The sequence below is a fragment of the Accipiter gentilis genome, chromosome 16 (genome assembly GCF_929443795.1).
Source record: "Accipiter gentilis chromosome 16, bAccGen1.1, whole genome shotgun sequence".
Classification (NCBI taxonomy): domain Eukaryota; kingdom Metazoa; phylum Chordata; class Aves; order Accipitriformes; family Accipitridae; genus Astur; species Astur gentilis.
Window position 1 is genome coordinate 10,400,019 of NC_064895.1, and position 16,824 is coordinate 10,416,842.

Consider the following 16,824-nt stretch of genomic DNA (forward strand, 5'->3'; position numbering starts at 1 on the left):
ACAAGTGCTCTGGTTATCACTCCAATTTGGGGGGGGGGGGCCTTTCCTGTTTGAATTAGATCTATTTCATAAAAGTTTTCAGCTTTATTTTTTCCTCTTCTGTATTGATATACCTATAGGTTTTGGTTTTGACCAAGATGCTGCCATATGGTACTTGCAGATTTACCAGAAGTCTCCTCTGCATTCTTTCCTCATTCTTTCTCTAATTCACTTGTATTTACGCTTTAATGGATAGATTGAAACCGTTATTTTATTTACATGCTTGAGAGGTGTTTTTTGCATATGTGCTCTTCAACCATCACTTTTTCCTGAACTGCTAGACTAAGCTGAAACCTTATTAAAATTACATGCTAAAAGTATAGTTACACTTTAATTCAGACAAAATGATATTTTTTATAAGGTTTTTCTTTTCTGAAACACCTCTATTGCTTATTTAGGCCGCCTTCTTTAACCATCATCTTCTGAACTGTACTTTGAGACCTTGAGTTTGTCCCTGTTTGGCTGAATCTGTTCAGAAAGAACTATGAGACTACTTTTACATTAAGTTTTCTTTTATCAGCTTAAATTCAGATTTTAGGGATCTCTTTTTCTTTTCTCCTCATATCAATGATTGTCATGGTTTAACCCCAGCCAGCAACAAAGCACCACGCAGCCGCTCACTCACTTCCCCCCATCCAGTGGGATGGGAGAGGGAATCGGGAAAAAAAAAGTAAAACTCGTGGGCTGAGATAAGAACAATTTAATAGAACAGAAGAAACTAATAATGATAATGATAACACTAATAAAATGACAACAGTAGTAATAAAAGGATTAGAATGTACAAATGATGCGCAGGGCAATTGCTCACCACCCGCCGACCAACACCCAGCCAGTCCCCAAGCGGCGATTCCCCGCCCCCACTTCCCAGTTCCTATACTGGATGGGACGTCCCATGGTATGGAATACCCCGTTGGCCAGTTTGGGTCAGGTGCCCTGGCTGTGTCCCCTCCCAACTTCTTGTGCCCCTCCAGCTTTCTCACTGGCTGGGCACGAGAAGCTGAAAAATCCTTGACTTTAGCCTAAACACTACTGAGCAACAACTGAAAACATCAGTGTTATCAACATTCTTCTCATACTGAACTCAAAACATAGCACTGTACCAGCTACTAGGAAGACAGTTAGCTCTATCCCAGCTGAAACCAGGACAATGATACAAATAGTTCCCACAACAACAGGCTCCCCCTTAACCACTCTAGGCGTTTATCCTCACATGTGATCTTGTCAGGCAAAACCTTTACCAACTCTTTTAATCAACGAACATTCACTTGTCTACTTTGCCAATCTCAGACTCCTTATCATGAAGATCAGAATTTGGTATATTATGTTTCAGTCCAATAGAATGCAGCTAATGTAGTAGTAATTATGAAATGCACCCTAACCTTCAAAAGAAATTACAACATATCTCAGAAGTTCGAGGGGAGGGTTTGTGGGACAGCAAGCCAGACAGTAAGAGAAGCCTAAGCCACAGGTGCTAAAATCAGCATAGGACTCTCATGTTGACCAGAAGCGTTAACTTTAATCAATATTTCACAGGAAGACACACAGAACAGCCTCAAAAGTAAAATACTGTGATCTTCATAACATTTACCAGTGCTCTGGATATCAACATTATTTACTTTGGTTTGGGTTCAGTAAACCAGAACCCTTCCAAATTATTCTGTCATCTAGATCAATAGCTTTGAGGCATCACAGGACTACCATAACTGCAAGGCAACAATGGAAGACATAGTCCAGACAATGACACTGTTCCCTAGAGGAAAACGTATCACGAAATTCCTGAACTCTGACTTCTCTGAGAGACAATGGTGGTGCACATGGACACAGCGCAGTACTGTACTGTTCCCAAACAAAATGCCTCAAGACATAGATATTCTCTTTTAAATGGAAAATAATATAACACTGATAATTCCTTTGACAGAAATTTCTTTTATATACTTTGAGAAAAGTGATTCTGATACAGAGATATTTCCAGAAAGGCACAAATCTCGTTTTTCTGTCAGCTTTACTCATCAGCCAACATCTTGTCAAGCTTGAGCCATTCTGACCACTGTTATCACGTCCAAGAAAGGCACGTGATGTTAGCATCCGTTTTTGGTGAAGTTAATGAGACTGGATAAGCCTCATAACTACCTGCCTATTCTGTGCAGTGATATCTGAATATGACATATCACAGATTTGTATTTGAATAGATGTCTGAACCTCACTATGAGAAAACCTGGTAAGAGAACAGAGCCAGATGACTCTCAGGAGTTCTTGACTATGGACCTTGTTTTATCCATACAACATGCGGACTTTGAAAACAAAGTTGGAAAAATTGTATTGTATTTTAAATAGATAGTGAAAGACAAGTCAAAACAGCCTGCACCTAATAGACTTTCTCCAGGTCCCAGCATTCAGATTATAGGCGGCAGTCTCAGCTGCTCATAAATTGGCCCTGTGATTAAGACTCTTTGAAGGAAATAAATTGTTGGGGGGTTTTAACAATCTTTTAACTGTCATTTATAAGTTGAAACTCAATTCAGCAATTTCTGCTTTTTCTTTCACCTCACATCACTCCTGTGCATCTTACGCAGTCTGAAAAGGTGGTGCCATTCAGAGGTAATGCTCTGCTTTGAACTGGGGCTAGTTAGCAGTTCCCAGGACAACTCTTACTACCTAGTTCACTATTAATTTCTCCTGGGGGTGGTGGTGGCATTGGTCCTACCTCCTAGCTGCTCTTAATTGACGTTGCCAAACCCTTCCTGTTTTTTCAACATTTCTGTAGTTGTGAAACTTGAAATAATGCACTGAACAGTTTAGATTTAATCCTTAAATTGTCCACAAGTCTTGACACAGACTTCAATAGTTACAGAAATGAATGGGGAATACGACCTATGGGGCCTGTAGTATCAACCAGTTCTAGCAGCACAGCAGAGCTAATAATGTCAGGAAAAATTGAATTTCACACTGAATGCCTGAGTTAAGAATACAGGGGAAATTTGTCTCTGGTAGTACTCATTGTAGATACACCAAGGATATATTTTGGCTTTTGTGTCAGGAGCACTTAGCGTTCTTTGTTCATAAGTACACAGAGATGTCATGTATAATGCCTTGAAGAGTTAGTACAGTTAAAAGTAAGGTTGAAGTTCAGGAAGTTAGCCTACAGAGTGCTTCTGGTCAATGTTCTCTCTAGTTTTTTAACAAGCTGAGCAACTGGAGATCCCAAATGAGCACATGATTTTGCTAGTTTGTCAAAAAAAAAACCCCAAAATTTCACACATTTAAAAATATACCAACAGTCATTTTTTGGTACTGTATGAAATCCTCTTATCAATTCCCTACCTACCTCCACAAGTCAACATGTCCCAGATTTCCTCTCCTACCTTTTGTGAGGTGATTTGTGTATCCCCTTGCCAGAGCTTGTGATTTCACTCATCTGTCCTGGCAACCAAGGTTCCTGAGGTGCTGCTACTGGCAGGAAAGGACATCATCATCATTGCTGGTTTTCAACCTTCTACAGTCCTCTCTTCTATCCCTACCAGCTATCTGCCTTTCCAGTATCCTCCTTTACACCGCACAGCACTTTTCACCATCCTTTTTACCTCTCTCCCTTTGTGCTATGTTTTTCAACATTTTTTCCCAGAAAGCTCTTAAACTCCTTTTCCTTCCTCCTTCTCAGGACCATCTTTGTTTCCTTTAAAATACACTCTTTGTTCCTCTAAGTCTTCTCATTTCTCCTTCCTTTATCTGATTAATCACTCATTATTATTTAATAAGACTACTGTTGGAATCCCCTTTGCAGCAGGGAAGCTGTCTCACTCTTCATGACTGCTTCATAAAAATGAGTTTGCCACAGCTGATGCCTGTTCACTCTCATGATCCAATTCTCACCAAAGTCAGAAGGAACACTTCCACTGATTTGTAAAGAGTGCTAGATTGCAGTCTCACCTGTTTTTATTTCAAATTCTAAATGCTCACTCTCACTTTCTTTTATTTCTTTTTTTTTAGGTCTCTAATCAGTCCCTGGTGACAATAAAGATGACTATCATTACATAGCATTTATTTTTTAAATCTGACTGACATTAAAAGGCAAACTAAATTTAAAACCAGCCTAATTTCCTACCAGCTATAATGTTACACAATTAATATGTATTTCAAAATTTATCTCAAACATGTACCAGATGTAGTCCAAAATACCACTTCTGTTTGCAGTCTGCAAATATATATTTTTAAAATGCATCAATTTACAGTAATATATTATAGAGCAGTATTAAGAGTGTGTGCTACCAAAAAATCAACAAGGGTGATTATATTTTCAGTAATCATAATTATTCTGAGGCAGTATTAAATTACTTTATTCCATAATTGGGTGTTAACCATATGCCAGGTTTTCTTATAAAAATTTGTGACAAAAAATGATGTTCACTTTTTAATGGTTGGCATGTCTGTTTGTCTCTGATAATACATTCTGGCTGCAGTGACAAAAACTAGGACAACAGTGAGAAAATGTCATAAATTTAATCCATTACTTGTGACATGTATTGTAACAAGAACCAGAAATGGTAATTATCATGACAATTTGTACAACAATATGGTGGACTCGATCCTGTGACTATCTACCATCTTACAGAGATGAAATACACTCTAAGGCTCCAATCTGCAATTACCTACAAATCAACTTTAACGTGACTGCTAAAGAGAAATGCTTATGGTAATAAATTAAGCACGTGCGCATTTGCCAAAACTTAAAAAAAAAATAGTAATAAGGGTTAAAAACACAATAAAGAGAATTGATCTACGAAGATTTCTATTTCTGTTTTCAAGTCTTGTGCCAATTACAAGACAATAGCCCTTATTCAGCATCTATTAGTCCCATTGATTTCAGTGGAAGTTACATATGTCAAGCTGTTCCAGCACTGGACCACAAGACCTTTGCTGTTGAGTATCTGGATTAGGCTGTGCATGAATATCTTCCGCTGCAAGGAAACTTAATGTGCTCAAACCCCCTGTCATCTCAAACCCTATTATAGGTCAAGACTTGCATAATTTAACGGGAGATGTGCATAACTAAGATTAATCATTCTAACCTGATCTTTCAAATGCTAAACATCCCCAACTATCCATAAACCTGAGTTCTAAGATACAATCTAAACAGTGGAGTCACAAGTTTCCTAAAGACTAATGTTGACAAGCTTACTAGTATTTCAAAAGCAAGTTCTCTAAGCATAAGTGAGATATACAGTATGTACTGGGGTAATCTGTACCATTTTCCATCTACAAATCAGTTGCTCATAATAAACTTGGAGGATCAGGGAGGAAGAAATTATCTGTCATTATGTTATATCTACTTGTCCTAAATTTATGTGCTTCAAGGACATTTTAGCATAGCGTACTAACATTAACAGGCATACAACTTTGGTCACATATACTCAACGTCTTTTATAAATAAACAATAGTGTGTAGATAACATGCATTCAAGTAAGAAAGACTGTAAAATAGTCTACTATTTTTCTCACTTTATTCACCTGAACTTCCCTTCCTTAACAAACCTGCTCATGTCTTTTTGAGACTAGCATCTCTCAGGTGCAGGTGCAATGGTGAATTTTTTTAAAGCTAACACCAGAACTTTTGGAAATTATTTTTAAACGGAGAGCTTGCAAGTATATCTTTCAGAAGAGACAAAATCTGTGAGTAAAACTGCTTTTCTCTGACTATGTATTTATATCTAGTGTGCTTACCACCATGGTATTCAAGGATGTAAGATAAAATTGTTCTACTCAGTAAAATCAGGTAATCCCTACCAGATAGATAATATGCATTATAAATGATCCCCATGGGTTAGATCTCAGTGTTTCACTTGGGAATTAAGCAGTTAACATCACCAGAGCAAGACCTGAAGAGGAGACACAGCATAGCAAAGGTGAAGGCTGCTAGGCTACATCTCTGAACTCTCTTAAGGACTCTGCAGTATTGGCATCACTCCAGAGCTTAATTTGGGTACGTTCTGAAAGTCTAATCATCTTCTTCAGGGAATAAACCCCTGACCACCACACTGTTAAATTCCAATGCTCTTGCTCTGCCTTTCTGTGTCTGATGCTTTTATTTTCTTTCAGGGAGATGCGAGTTGTTTAATTGGTCCAGGAGAGTATATTTTAAGAATCAGACACTGCCTTATTATTTGGGGTCTTTGTAGTCATTTCATGTGGGCCATTTCCTTTATTACTATCACTAATAAAACTGTAGCCTGCATTCTTGCTGTTTGTAAAATTTATACGAATTGTGTCGCCTTATATACTGTTGTTATTAAATATTGCCAACATGCCAAAAATAAATTGAGCACTAAACAAAAATACAAATAGCCCAGTGTGTCTGTCAGTAGTTCTGAAAGACAATGTAAATTGTGTCCCTAAGACATAAGTTTGTGCAGTTTTTACCCTGTGGACCAGTTTAATAAACATAGTCTATTATGAGCGTTCAGCTATAAATACATGAATTACACAAACTTTCACTGCTGATCAGCACCAAGAAATAAGAAAATATATGAAATTAAGTAAGCTACTAGATTCTACACTTATTTTAGGAAGAGATTTTTAATTAATATTTAGTGAAGGAAACTAGGAATCAAAATACCTGAAGCATATTTTTAGTAGTCCACTAATGCAAGGTGTAATGATGAGAACATATTTAAGGTTATGTTTTCCTTGCAACAGTAAGATCCTGACATTGTCTACTTGCTTGGAAAGTATGAGTTTCCTTCCATAATGTTTTAAGCAGCAATTTGCCTTAGAGACACATAGGACAGAACAGGAGGCATTATTGCCCTTACTACGTTGTTTTGGTGTCGCTGTACATTCCTTTGTTCTCACTGTCTACAGAAACAAACATATTTATTGTTATATAGCTAAGAAGCTAAATTTAAACCAGAAATCTTGATTTGGGCAATAATACAGACTGCCCCTCAGCTTATCTTGAATCGCAAGGAAGTATGTAAGTGGACTTCCATGTTGAAATAAAGTGTACCCACATGTAATGAATCCCAGGATCAGGCCAGGGGTATTTTCTTCTTTGTCTCCATTACAAAAAAAACCCAGCATTATAATACATCAAATAACAGTTTTAAAAGCCAGGTTAACTACAGTATTTTATAGCATTGATCAGTATACTCTACAGAAAAGCAGGTCTCAATTCAGTAAGTCTTAGTGTGGAAAACACCCTAGTCTTCTACCACCAAAACTTTTAAAGCCTTATAAGATAAAAAGCAACCTGTGTTTCTCAAACATCCTGACCTGTGTGCAAAACTGATACGGTACAAGAGATGCCTGGGCATGTCAGCACAAGAGAAGAATGGACCTGCTGCTTTACAACTTTTTGGCTTCCCTTCCCACTCAACTCCATTCAAGTGGAAATCCTTGTGTGCAGGCAGACTAGATAGTTAACTTACCTCCTGTACTAGCATTTTAGTGAGGCTTACTTTTTCATGGTACAAGAGGGAAAAAAACCCTGCAATACCCCAATTACACAAACTTTTCTTGTTTCTGGCTCATGTATTCAGCTGGGAGACCTCCTTGGTTACATCAGCACAAAGACTGCTTCCCAGATGGGAATATCCCATATGTGTCTATGTTGCAGGCATTTTTAGGGCAGCTGAGGACTAGGAATGAGGCAACCCCAGCAATGGTATCTCTGCCATAAGCTCTCTTGTATCCTTTAGAAAGGCCTTTGTAGCACTTGCTTTATCTCCCCTTTGTATTTTGCACATCCAAAGCCCTCTACCACTACTGAACCCTAGATAAAGAGCCCTGTCCACTCCTCTCAGCTCCCTGTGACTTTTCCTGTGTGACAATCGGGTATTTGTGATGTGAAGAGAAGAGGTGGAGGCCCCACTGAAGCCTAAGCAGGAACAGACTTACGACCACCAAACTTAGGGTCACTGTGTCTGAACAGCACTGGTCATCCACAATCAGCATTACAAGTTCACAATGTCCTTTAAATGAGTCGCTAACCGGAATATGAAAGACCACCTTGCTGGCTCTACACCAAATTTAGTAAGTGGCACTAAAGAGACTACATACCTACCTCTGGACTTCATCCCAGTAGAGATGCAGGTTGTCTTAACCCCTGGAAGATGGTTAAGACGGCAAAGCCGTTTTGAGTCTGACAAACCCATCATCACACTCATCACAGAGCATTGTGGAGCCAATGCGCTGGCTAGCTGAAACCAGGTGGCTGTGACAGGACAAGACCTGCTAGCGCTCCCCACAAGACTGATTCAGCATCAGAACCCATCATATTCACAGTGGCCTACTGTGTAATTCACAGTCCGTGTGTGCGTTTACCCTCTGCCTCACTGTAGTCTTTGAAAGGCCCTCACCTATTTATTGACAAATTTGAGTACAACTCTGATGGACATAGTTTCAGAAACAGAAGTGATGCAAATCCAAACTGTAAGCAGATTGGGGAGATCATTCCTCTACATCCACACCTGGTATCACAACTGTTAACTTACCTACTTCACAGCTGAAAACCTTTCATTCTCAACTCATCTCTCTCACCATTCCTTCTAAATCTCTCCTCCTCCCAACAATTTTATCCCACTTTTCTCCACTTACTGTTCTCCAAGCTTAATAAACTCTTCCAGGTTTTACCATATAAAGCAGGACAAGACCATCCGACCCATGCTGAAGTTCCCTGCTTGTTCATTAGTAAGAGTCAACATTGAACAGTTAAACCCATTCCTCTCTCCTGTACTCTCTCCTATCTGTCTGCAAGGGTTAGGTCACACTTTACAGTGGAAATGGACAGATTCCCAGCCCATGCAACTGCTAAAAAAGTAAGTTTTATAAAACACTATTTAGCTGTACCCTAGGCTCCTCTGCATGAAGGCTTATGCCATCTCCACCATCTATATTCACACACATCTTTCCCTACCCATCTGTTCCTGTTTGGCCTTCCTCCAGTAGTCATGCTAAAAGTATGACTCTGAACCTGCGAAAGCAGTGAGTAGGCACCACTGCTGTGCTCACCACCTAGCATGGAGCAAGAGACAGTTGCCCCAAGCACCTGCCAACTCTGAGTTGCCTCACTGGAGGATGTCACCCAGCCACACTCCAGCATTTCTCCATCCTCCACATGCTCCCCAGCTCTTGATGCCAGATGCCTCTGCTCTATCTTGCAAATACATTCTTGGTCCAATCACTCTTTCAGTGTCATCTGAGGATGCTTTTTTACATATTAGAAGCTAAGAGCTTGACCCAGAATAAGGGTATACAATGATGGCATTTGTCTTCCAGGGTGAGAGAAGAAAAGATTTAAAGTACAAATGTCATTAAGTCCAGAAAATAGCCATACTGTTGGTTTTTTTTAAAATTGTTTTTAAGAAAACAAACATTACTTACTGCCAGATACAAACAGTGATACTGTTAACAAGGAGTAATACTTTAAAACACATAATTGATACAATAATTTCCTACCCAAGGGCCCTTGGGTAACTGTGACAATGTGAAGTTGGGGACAGGCTTGTTTGTGGGAGTACATCCCATCTTTGCCCCATTTTTCTCTTGTGTAACTGGCACCTAAAAACTGTATTGCCTTTATTCCTTTGCCCTGTGTAGCCTTGCCCCCAGTTCCTCAAACTGAAAAGACACCAAAAGACTCACCAATGTTCTGCTGCTTATTGCTGTCCAACACATTTAGGTCTTTCCCAATAGTGCTGGAGCAGGCTTTTGGAGCAAGTAACCCAAGAAGTCTGTGTCTTTACCCACATCAAGCAGGGCAGCTGGAGAACTAATTTAGCTGAAAATCTAGCCGTCATCTAGTGGATGTCTGGTAAGTGGTTGGGAGGAGCAGGTAGTCTGGTGTCTGGGCAGACCACACTGGAAGTGGTTGATGGAAACCCTCGACAGAGAGCAGTGTCTTACTGCCAGTCCAGGCCTCCAATTTATCTGATGCTGGAAGGAAGTGCCTCACTGCTCCTGGGTGCTGTCCCTAGGCAAGTTGGTGATATGGTACTAGTACTAGAAGTTCTCTGTGTCTGCACATAGCAAGAGGACTTTCTGCCTTTCAATATTCCAGTGAAGTGTATGGTTACCCAGTGCAAGTCTCTCCCAGGATGGCATTTTGCCACCTACAGGCTAAATGTCAGCCTGCTGAGGACCTCCTGGAATATTGAACGCCTCCCTGTCCCAAGGAAAAGTTGCCCTTCCTGACCTTGTGTGTTTCTATTAATTTCCTAATCCCAAATTAGTTGATTCTCAGCTACCAGCCCTACTGGGCCAAGCGGACAACAGCTTCTTCATACAGGAACTTGTTCTGCAAGGGTTTGACGAAGTTGTGTATTAACAGCTCTCCAACCATAGAAAGAGCATACGTCCTCCAGGCACCACACGCTCCAGGCTACCAGCTGCTGCAATAGCAGACCTGACACAGCTATATCACATTACCATAAAGGACAGGCCTGAATTTTCTGCCTAGACCATGGGATTTTTGAAGAAGGATACCGTGCATGAAAACATCAAGTATCGTAAGAAACATGGTATTGCATTCATGCTATCTGGTTTTGTGCTGGGAAACTCAAGGGGCTCTTAATTTAAGTCCCTTGAAAAGTACAGAAGGGTACAGAAGGGTTGGTGCCCAGTTTGGGGGGGGGGGTTTGGAAAATCAACAATAAAGTCAGAAAGTGTAAGAGAACAATGCAAAGAGCTAGACAGTGAGAACCATCAGGGTATGTATCTTCAGGAATGCTCTGTCAGGGAGGGTTATGTGCAATTCTATTCTGTTCTTAGTCCTCCATAAACACAGATATGGGCTAGGATTCCAGAATTTTTGGCTGGAACTATGAATCAGAAAACATTTTACCATTGTTTAATTATACAATCTAAAACCAAAATAATTTGAGGTAAGAAACCAAATCTGTATCCAAATACCCCTAGAATTTGGGTTAACTCATCACTGAATCTGATTCACACATGACAAGTCTTCAAAAAGTACATAATGTAAAATCCTAAACTCGAGATTTTGTATGTGAAACAGGAATCTCAGGAAGGGAAAGTAAGCCACTTTAACTATCAAAATGAGGTTAGCAAGTGACCAAGCAGGACGTGGTCACCTGGGAAATGCAAATTCCTGCACCCAGGCATCAGAACAGTCAGGGAGCTGACTGGCTAAAAAGCAGCTTTGCAGAGAAGGACCCAAAGCTCCTGGTGGACATACTGACCATGAGTCAGCAATGCACGCTTGTGGCAAGAAAGGGCAACAACATTGCCAGCAGGTTATTGGAGGTGATCCTTCTCCTCTACGGAGCGCTGGTGAGGCCACACCTGGAGTGCTGTATCCAGTTCTGGGCTCCTCAGTACAAGAGAGACATGAACATACTGAATTAAGTCCTGTAAAGGTCCACAAAGATGATAAAGGGACTGAAGCATGTTTCATATGAGGAGAGGCTGAGAGAGCTGGGACTGTTTACCCTGGGGAACAGAAGGCTTAGGAAGATCTTATCAGTGTGTATCAGTGCCTGATGGGGACATGTAAAGAAGAGGGAGCCAGAAAAGAGGCAATAGGAACAAACCATGGGCAGAATACAGGAAATTCCATTTAAACATTAGAATTGTTGGGTTCTTTTTACTGTGAGTGTGATCAATCAGTGGAAGAGGTTGGCTAGACAGTTGTGGAGTGTCCACCTACGCAGACATTCAAAGAGCAGTTGGGCACAGCCCTGAGAAACCTGCTCTAGCTTACTCTGCTTTTAGCGGGTAGATTGGACTAGATCTCCAGAAGTCCCTTCCAGCCATAACTGTTCTGTGATTCTGTAATTCTGCATACGGAGATAGGAAGTCTTTAGGAAAATGTCCATTTTGGAGACAGTAGGTACATTCTGAATACAATTTCAGGTAGGCTTAGAAATTGTCAGGATGGTTTGAGGGTGGGAATTAACTGTATGTATTATATTAGTATACATTAGAAATATATTCCAATATAACTCAATATATTCTTAAACAAAAGAATGGGTTATCTGAGAATATAACTTGGTTGGTAGCTTAGAGATTTGAGCAAAATTCTCAGATTAGAATTGCAAAAATTCAAGTCTAAGCTGATGACGTATCAGTTAATCAAAACAATATTATATAACAGTGATAATGAGCATTCAGACATGTAAGATTTAGAAGATAACAAGAAATGTGAAGCCAGCGCCATATAGAGTATTCTTGCCTGGAAAGAAAAGTTCTGAAGTAAAAGTGCCGGTCTCCACCATGCAACTGCTCAGTTTTCTAACACCCTCTGACATTTCCTCTGGGTTGTCTTTCATACATTATTATTTCCTATTAACATTTGTAAAACTGGCTAATTGTACATCTCTGATTGTTCCTTGAGTCTTTCATTTGTGGTGATAACCAAGCAAAACCTTGACAAAGATTAGGTAGCAGGTATACTGTGATCACTGCTTGCATCGTTGACCTCGAATGCCTTCCAGTTTGCTTGCACTTCACCATCAATGTGCTTTTCACCTGTTATATGGTACCTACAGTCATGTTTTTTTACAATAAGGACTGTATTTCAATCTGTATTTGTCTACCCTAGCTGATGGTAAGCACTCCTGTCCACTTGACAAGACCAAGATGCCACTGAGACAGTAAAATTAACAAAAATTATAACATAAAAATTATAATATTTATTAAACAGTCAGATGTAACTAATTTAATATTACTTAAAGGTTGTCTCCTCTAGGACTGCTCAACTCATGGATTCTCTAGAGCAAACAGAATGCTAACTCTCATCCTACAAGGGCTGCTGAAGCCCTTTCATGCGACTCATGAGAACCTATTGGAAAAAAAGGCTACACTTTTAGTTTCATGCTGACAATTTACACATTAATCCTAAATTGCTTATCCATTACACAAAGTACACAAGCACCTGCCCTGTCCCTCACATCCAAGCACTGCTTGGTATACTACATCAGACTATGGTAGCAGAACTGAGCTGGTTGATATATTAAATAAGATTTTGAACAAGCCTGAAATCCATTGGTGTATCTTTTCTCTTCACCTGAAATTTAAAAATTATTCATGTTCAAAAGAGTATTGGACACTCTTGCAGAGGCAGGCAATTTAACATAACTAACCACTGTTCACAGTCAGGATACATTCAGACCATCTCCTTCTTATGTTATCTTTAGTAGCTAACATTCACAGTTGGGAATCTGAGCCTCATTCATCTCTCTGGTCACTTAACACAGTATTTTTGGTTTCACTGGTTGCATAAATGATCGTGGCAAACAATAAGCTCACCTGATGCAAAACAGTGGAAACTGTTTAAACCGTGATCTTTACAGTAGCTCAGAGTGGTTGAGCGTGGTTGAGCTTCTGTCCCCAACACTATAGTGAACCATGCATTACGTATATTCCGGCTACTTTGTAAAAAAAAAAGCAAGTCTTCTGCTACTGCAGGAAAGTCAATGAATTTTGTGTAAAATCTACAGGAGGTTATAGGCCTAAAGCATTTTGCAGCTATTAACTATATGTTTTCTTTTTCCTCCCAAGATTGTGCTTACAAACAGTAGTCAAATACTATTATTGCTATAATTGAGACATCTGTTAAACAGTAAAAACAAAAAGCACCACAGTAGAAAGGAAAATTTTAAAACAATTCTAGTCTAATGGTAGAAGGACAAACAAAAGGTTTTACAAATAGATAAGGATCAGGAGGATTTTGAGGGAGATTGTAGTCTCTTGGTGTGATGGATGGAGGCGAGTTGATGACAGATGAGGCACAGAGTGCTGCAAAGCTAAAAGATTTCTTTGTCTCAAGTATGTTCACTAGGGAGAAAGAGGGAAACATGCCAGAATCGGAGAGAAGTTTCCTGGAGGCAGAAAATGAAAAATTAATGAAATGAAGAGTGACACCAGAATAAGTAAAAAGGAATCAGTCAGTAAAAAGGAATGTACAATTCTAGTATTGGATGGTCTGTATCCCAGCATTCAGAAAGATACTGTATTTATACATTTTAACTAAGTTGGGAACTAAATTTATTACCATCAATAGAAAAGGCAGATGACTTACCACACTTCCCAGAGTTCATTAGGGGTTGAGGGATGGGTAAAAAGAGATTTCAGGGTAAAAGACTTTAGAACGGTGTGGATTAGCGTACTAAGAGCAGGCAGCTCTGATATAAGACAGACTCTGAGCACTGGCTGCAGAAGCCAGTATTTTCACACTGCATGTCTAAATGAAGGTAAAACTTTGTAGATTAAAAGTTTGCGTACATAGACATGTGAATAAGGGTTCTAACACTTCAATTTAGGAGAGGTTTTAGACAACTAAATTATCAAGTTTAAAAATTATTACCTGGGTCTTTAAAATCTTTACATAGGAAAGTATTATATGCATATATATCTATACACTATATTGTATTATTCTGAAGTGTAACTGCAATTCAGTTGATGTACCAGTAAGTTTCTAAATCAGGATTCACACAGCACAAACTGAAGACAGGATATGTGCAAAGGCATGGACAGTTATACCAGACTTGGAATCTGCCAAAGAAATACAGAAACCCCCATATTTAAATGTGTGACTTCAATTAGTAAAGACAGGAGAACTGAGCTGAAAAATTATGGTAGCTGGACATAATGGGCTAGAGACTTAAGTCATTATGTTGATCTCTGAACAAGTTACAAAAAAAAAAAAAAAAAAAACCACTTATCTAAAGAGAGGAGATCATTAATGACATAAGGACTAGGAAGAAAGAATTTGAGATTAGGGATCACAGCATTTCTGACTGCATTACAACCAGGATTTTAAAAATAAAAACAAATTTCTAGAACTATGAAATGCTACGTGAAAAAGTTTGCCATAAAAAACTAAAACCAGACACATAGCCAAATAGAATTAAACACTCCATAGGTCACACTCAGGCTTTGTTAAACCTCATAGTTCAATGGACATATTTTACAGTACCAACTAGAAGCCACAGTGAGATGTGGAACCTCCTCATGCTAACCATTATACAAACTTGTAAGCATCCACTGAACAAATCTACTTTTTACTGGTCAGTTAAGCAATTCCTGTAAATTTGTATTCACTGATAAATACAGATCATTACAAATTCAGAGCAGCACTTTGCTTCTCAAATGGTACTGTTGATTTCACAGCATTGTATAACTCAATACTAGCTACTCCTCGAGTGAAGATGCAACAAGTTGAGATATTATGATAGAAGAATAGGGATAAAGGGAGATAAAATACTCTCAGATAGGAACAGTATTATGGAAATGAATCATGTGCAATTCATTGGTGTTAATTAATTCAGCATTGATGATGTTTTTTAAAACCACACTGAGACAATAAAGAAATATTGATTGTCTCAATTTCTACAGACCAAAACTGATAACATTAAAGTAGAAATTATGGAAGACAGAATGAAAATAATCAATACCAGTCTGCATATTGCTATACTGTGCACAAAAAAAATGCTCTGTTGACTGCAATTACAATGCATACTAATTCATTAATTTTAACTAAGTCTGAATGCTTTCTTGTGGGAGAAGTCATTCTCAGAAGTGAAACAAACTTCACTACCACATATCATATTGCATCTATCCATTTTATGCTTATTTCATTACCACCCAAAAAGTGCACAATGACTTCGCCTTTTTGAAGTAGGGAGAGATGTTACTTCTCTTTTTTTTTTTTCATGTACACATGTTGGCATGTATTCACTTCAGCGAATATGGCCAGAGAAACAGGCCCTACACTAGAAACAGAATTGCAAAGGTTTGTGACAGCCTTTATTAGGAGTTCACTTCACAGTTTGTGGTCAGCCCTGGAGAAGGCTCGCTCTCTCCTACCAAAGAGCAACCACATCGCTTCTAGGGTTCCTTTGTGCCAGAACTGCTCAATGTAACAGCAGAGTCGAAGTGTAAGATGAGAATGTGTGGCACTCAGCCCTGCGTTTAAATTCACCAGGCAATCCCTCCTATTCGACACAGACAGCCAAGAGAAAAGCTAGTAGTAACCGCTAAAACATGCCAGCTGTTTATTTGGCTTTCTTCCCTCACAGATTACTAAACAGCACAGACTGAAACAAAGGATTAGGAATGCTCATGATTTCATTTTGCTAGAAATACCACAACTAGAAGGAGATCTCCTGTACTACAAATTATTTTAAGTATGACATTTCATTTTTTCTACCTATTTCAACTAGAACAAAGCTAAATCTGTTAAATAAAAGTAATGCAAATAAATGAAAATGTGTGTGATTTTTCAGCAGAAAGAGAATGCTTTTACAATCTCATTCTGAGCAATCACCATATCACTCTGTGCTACACTAACTGCAGTAGGAATTAGATATCTGAGTTCCTGTTTTCCAGATATAATTCGACAGGGTGCTAGCTAATCTCATCGAGGCTCCCCTTCCCACAAATGGTTGGACCAGATGATCTTCTGAGGTCCCTTTTAGCCTGGGCAGTCCTATGATGATTGAAATACTATTTTATCCACTGCCTTCAAACTGCATTATCTTAGTACCTTTTTTGCTTCTTAACAAGTTTAAAAGCAGTACACTGGAATTATGTGATAGCTATCAGTGCCGGCTGAATTTCTTCATCAAGTAGTGGGGAGTGTGTAATCTTGTGCACTGGACTGATCATGCAACTCGCTGCTGCTTTAGGCAGGCAGTTAAGGTAATTGCCCATCATAGAGACTCTTACACTGATTGCACACTAGAAAGAGGAGGCAACTGGTTTCCCATTCTCTCATTTGCTGATATTAGCTTTATGTTGCTACCACCAGATCTATGTGTAATGCACAAAACTT

General features: G+C 39.1%; 1 protein-coding gene across 13 annotated transcripts in view; it reads right to left on the reverse strand.

The window, feature by feature from the left end:
• MYT1L (myelin transcription factor 1 like) overlaps positions 1-16,824 on the reverse strand; it is a 310,962-nt gene that overhangs the window by 165,563 nt on the left and 128,575 nt on the right. The window contains exon 1 of one of the 13 annotated variants that reach the window (XM_049818972.1): positions 3,402-3,415. The exons of the other annotated variants lie outside the window; for them this stretch is intronic. The gene's annotated coding sequence lies outside the window, so the exon portion shown is untranslated. Of the gene's footprint in view, positions 1-3,401; positions 3,416-16,824 lie in introns of those variants that run through there. 13 annotated transcript variants of the gene reach the window in all.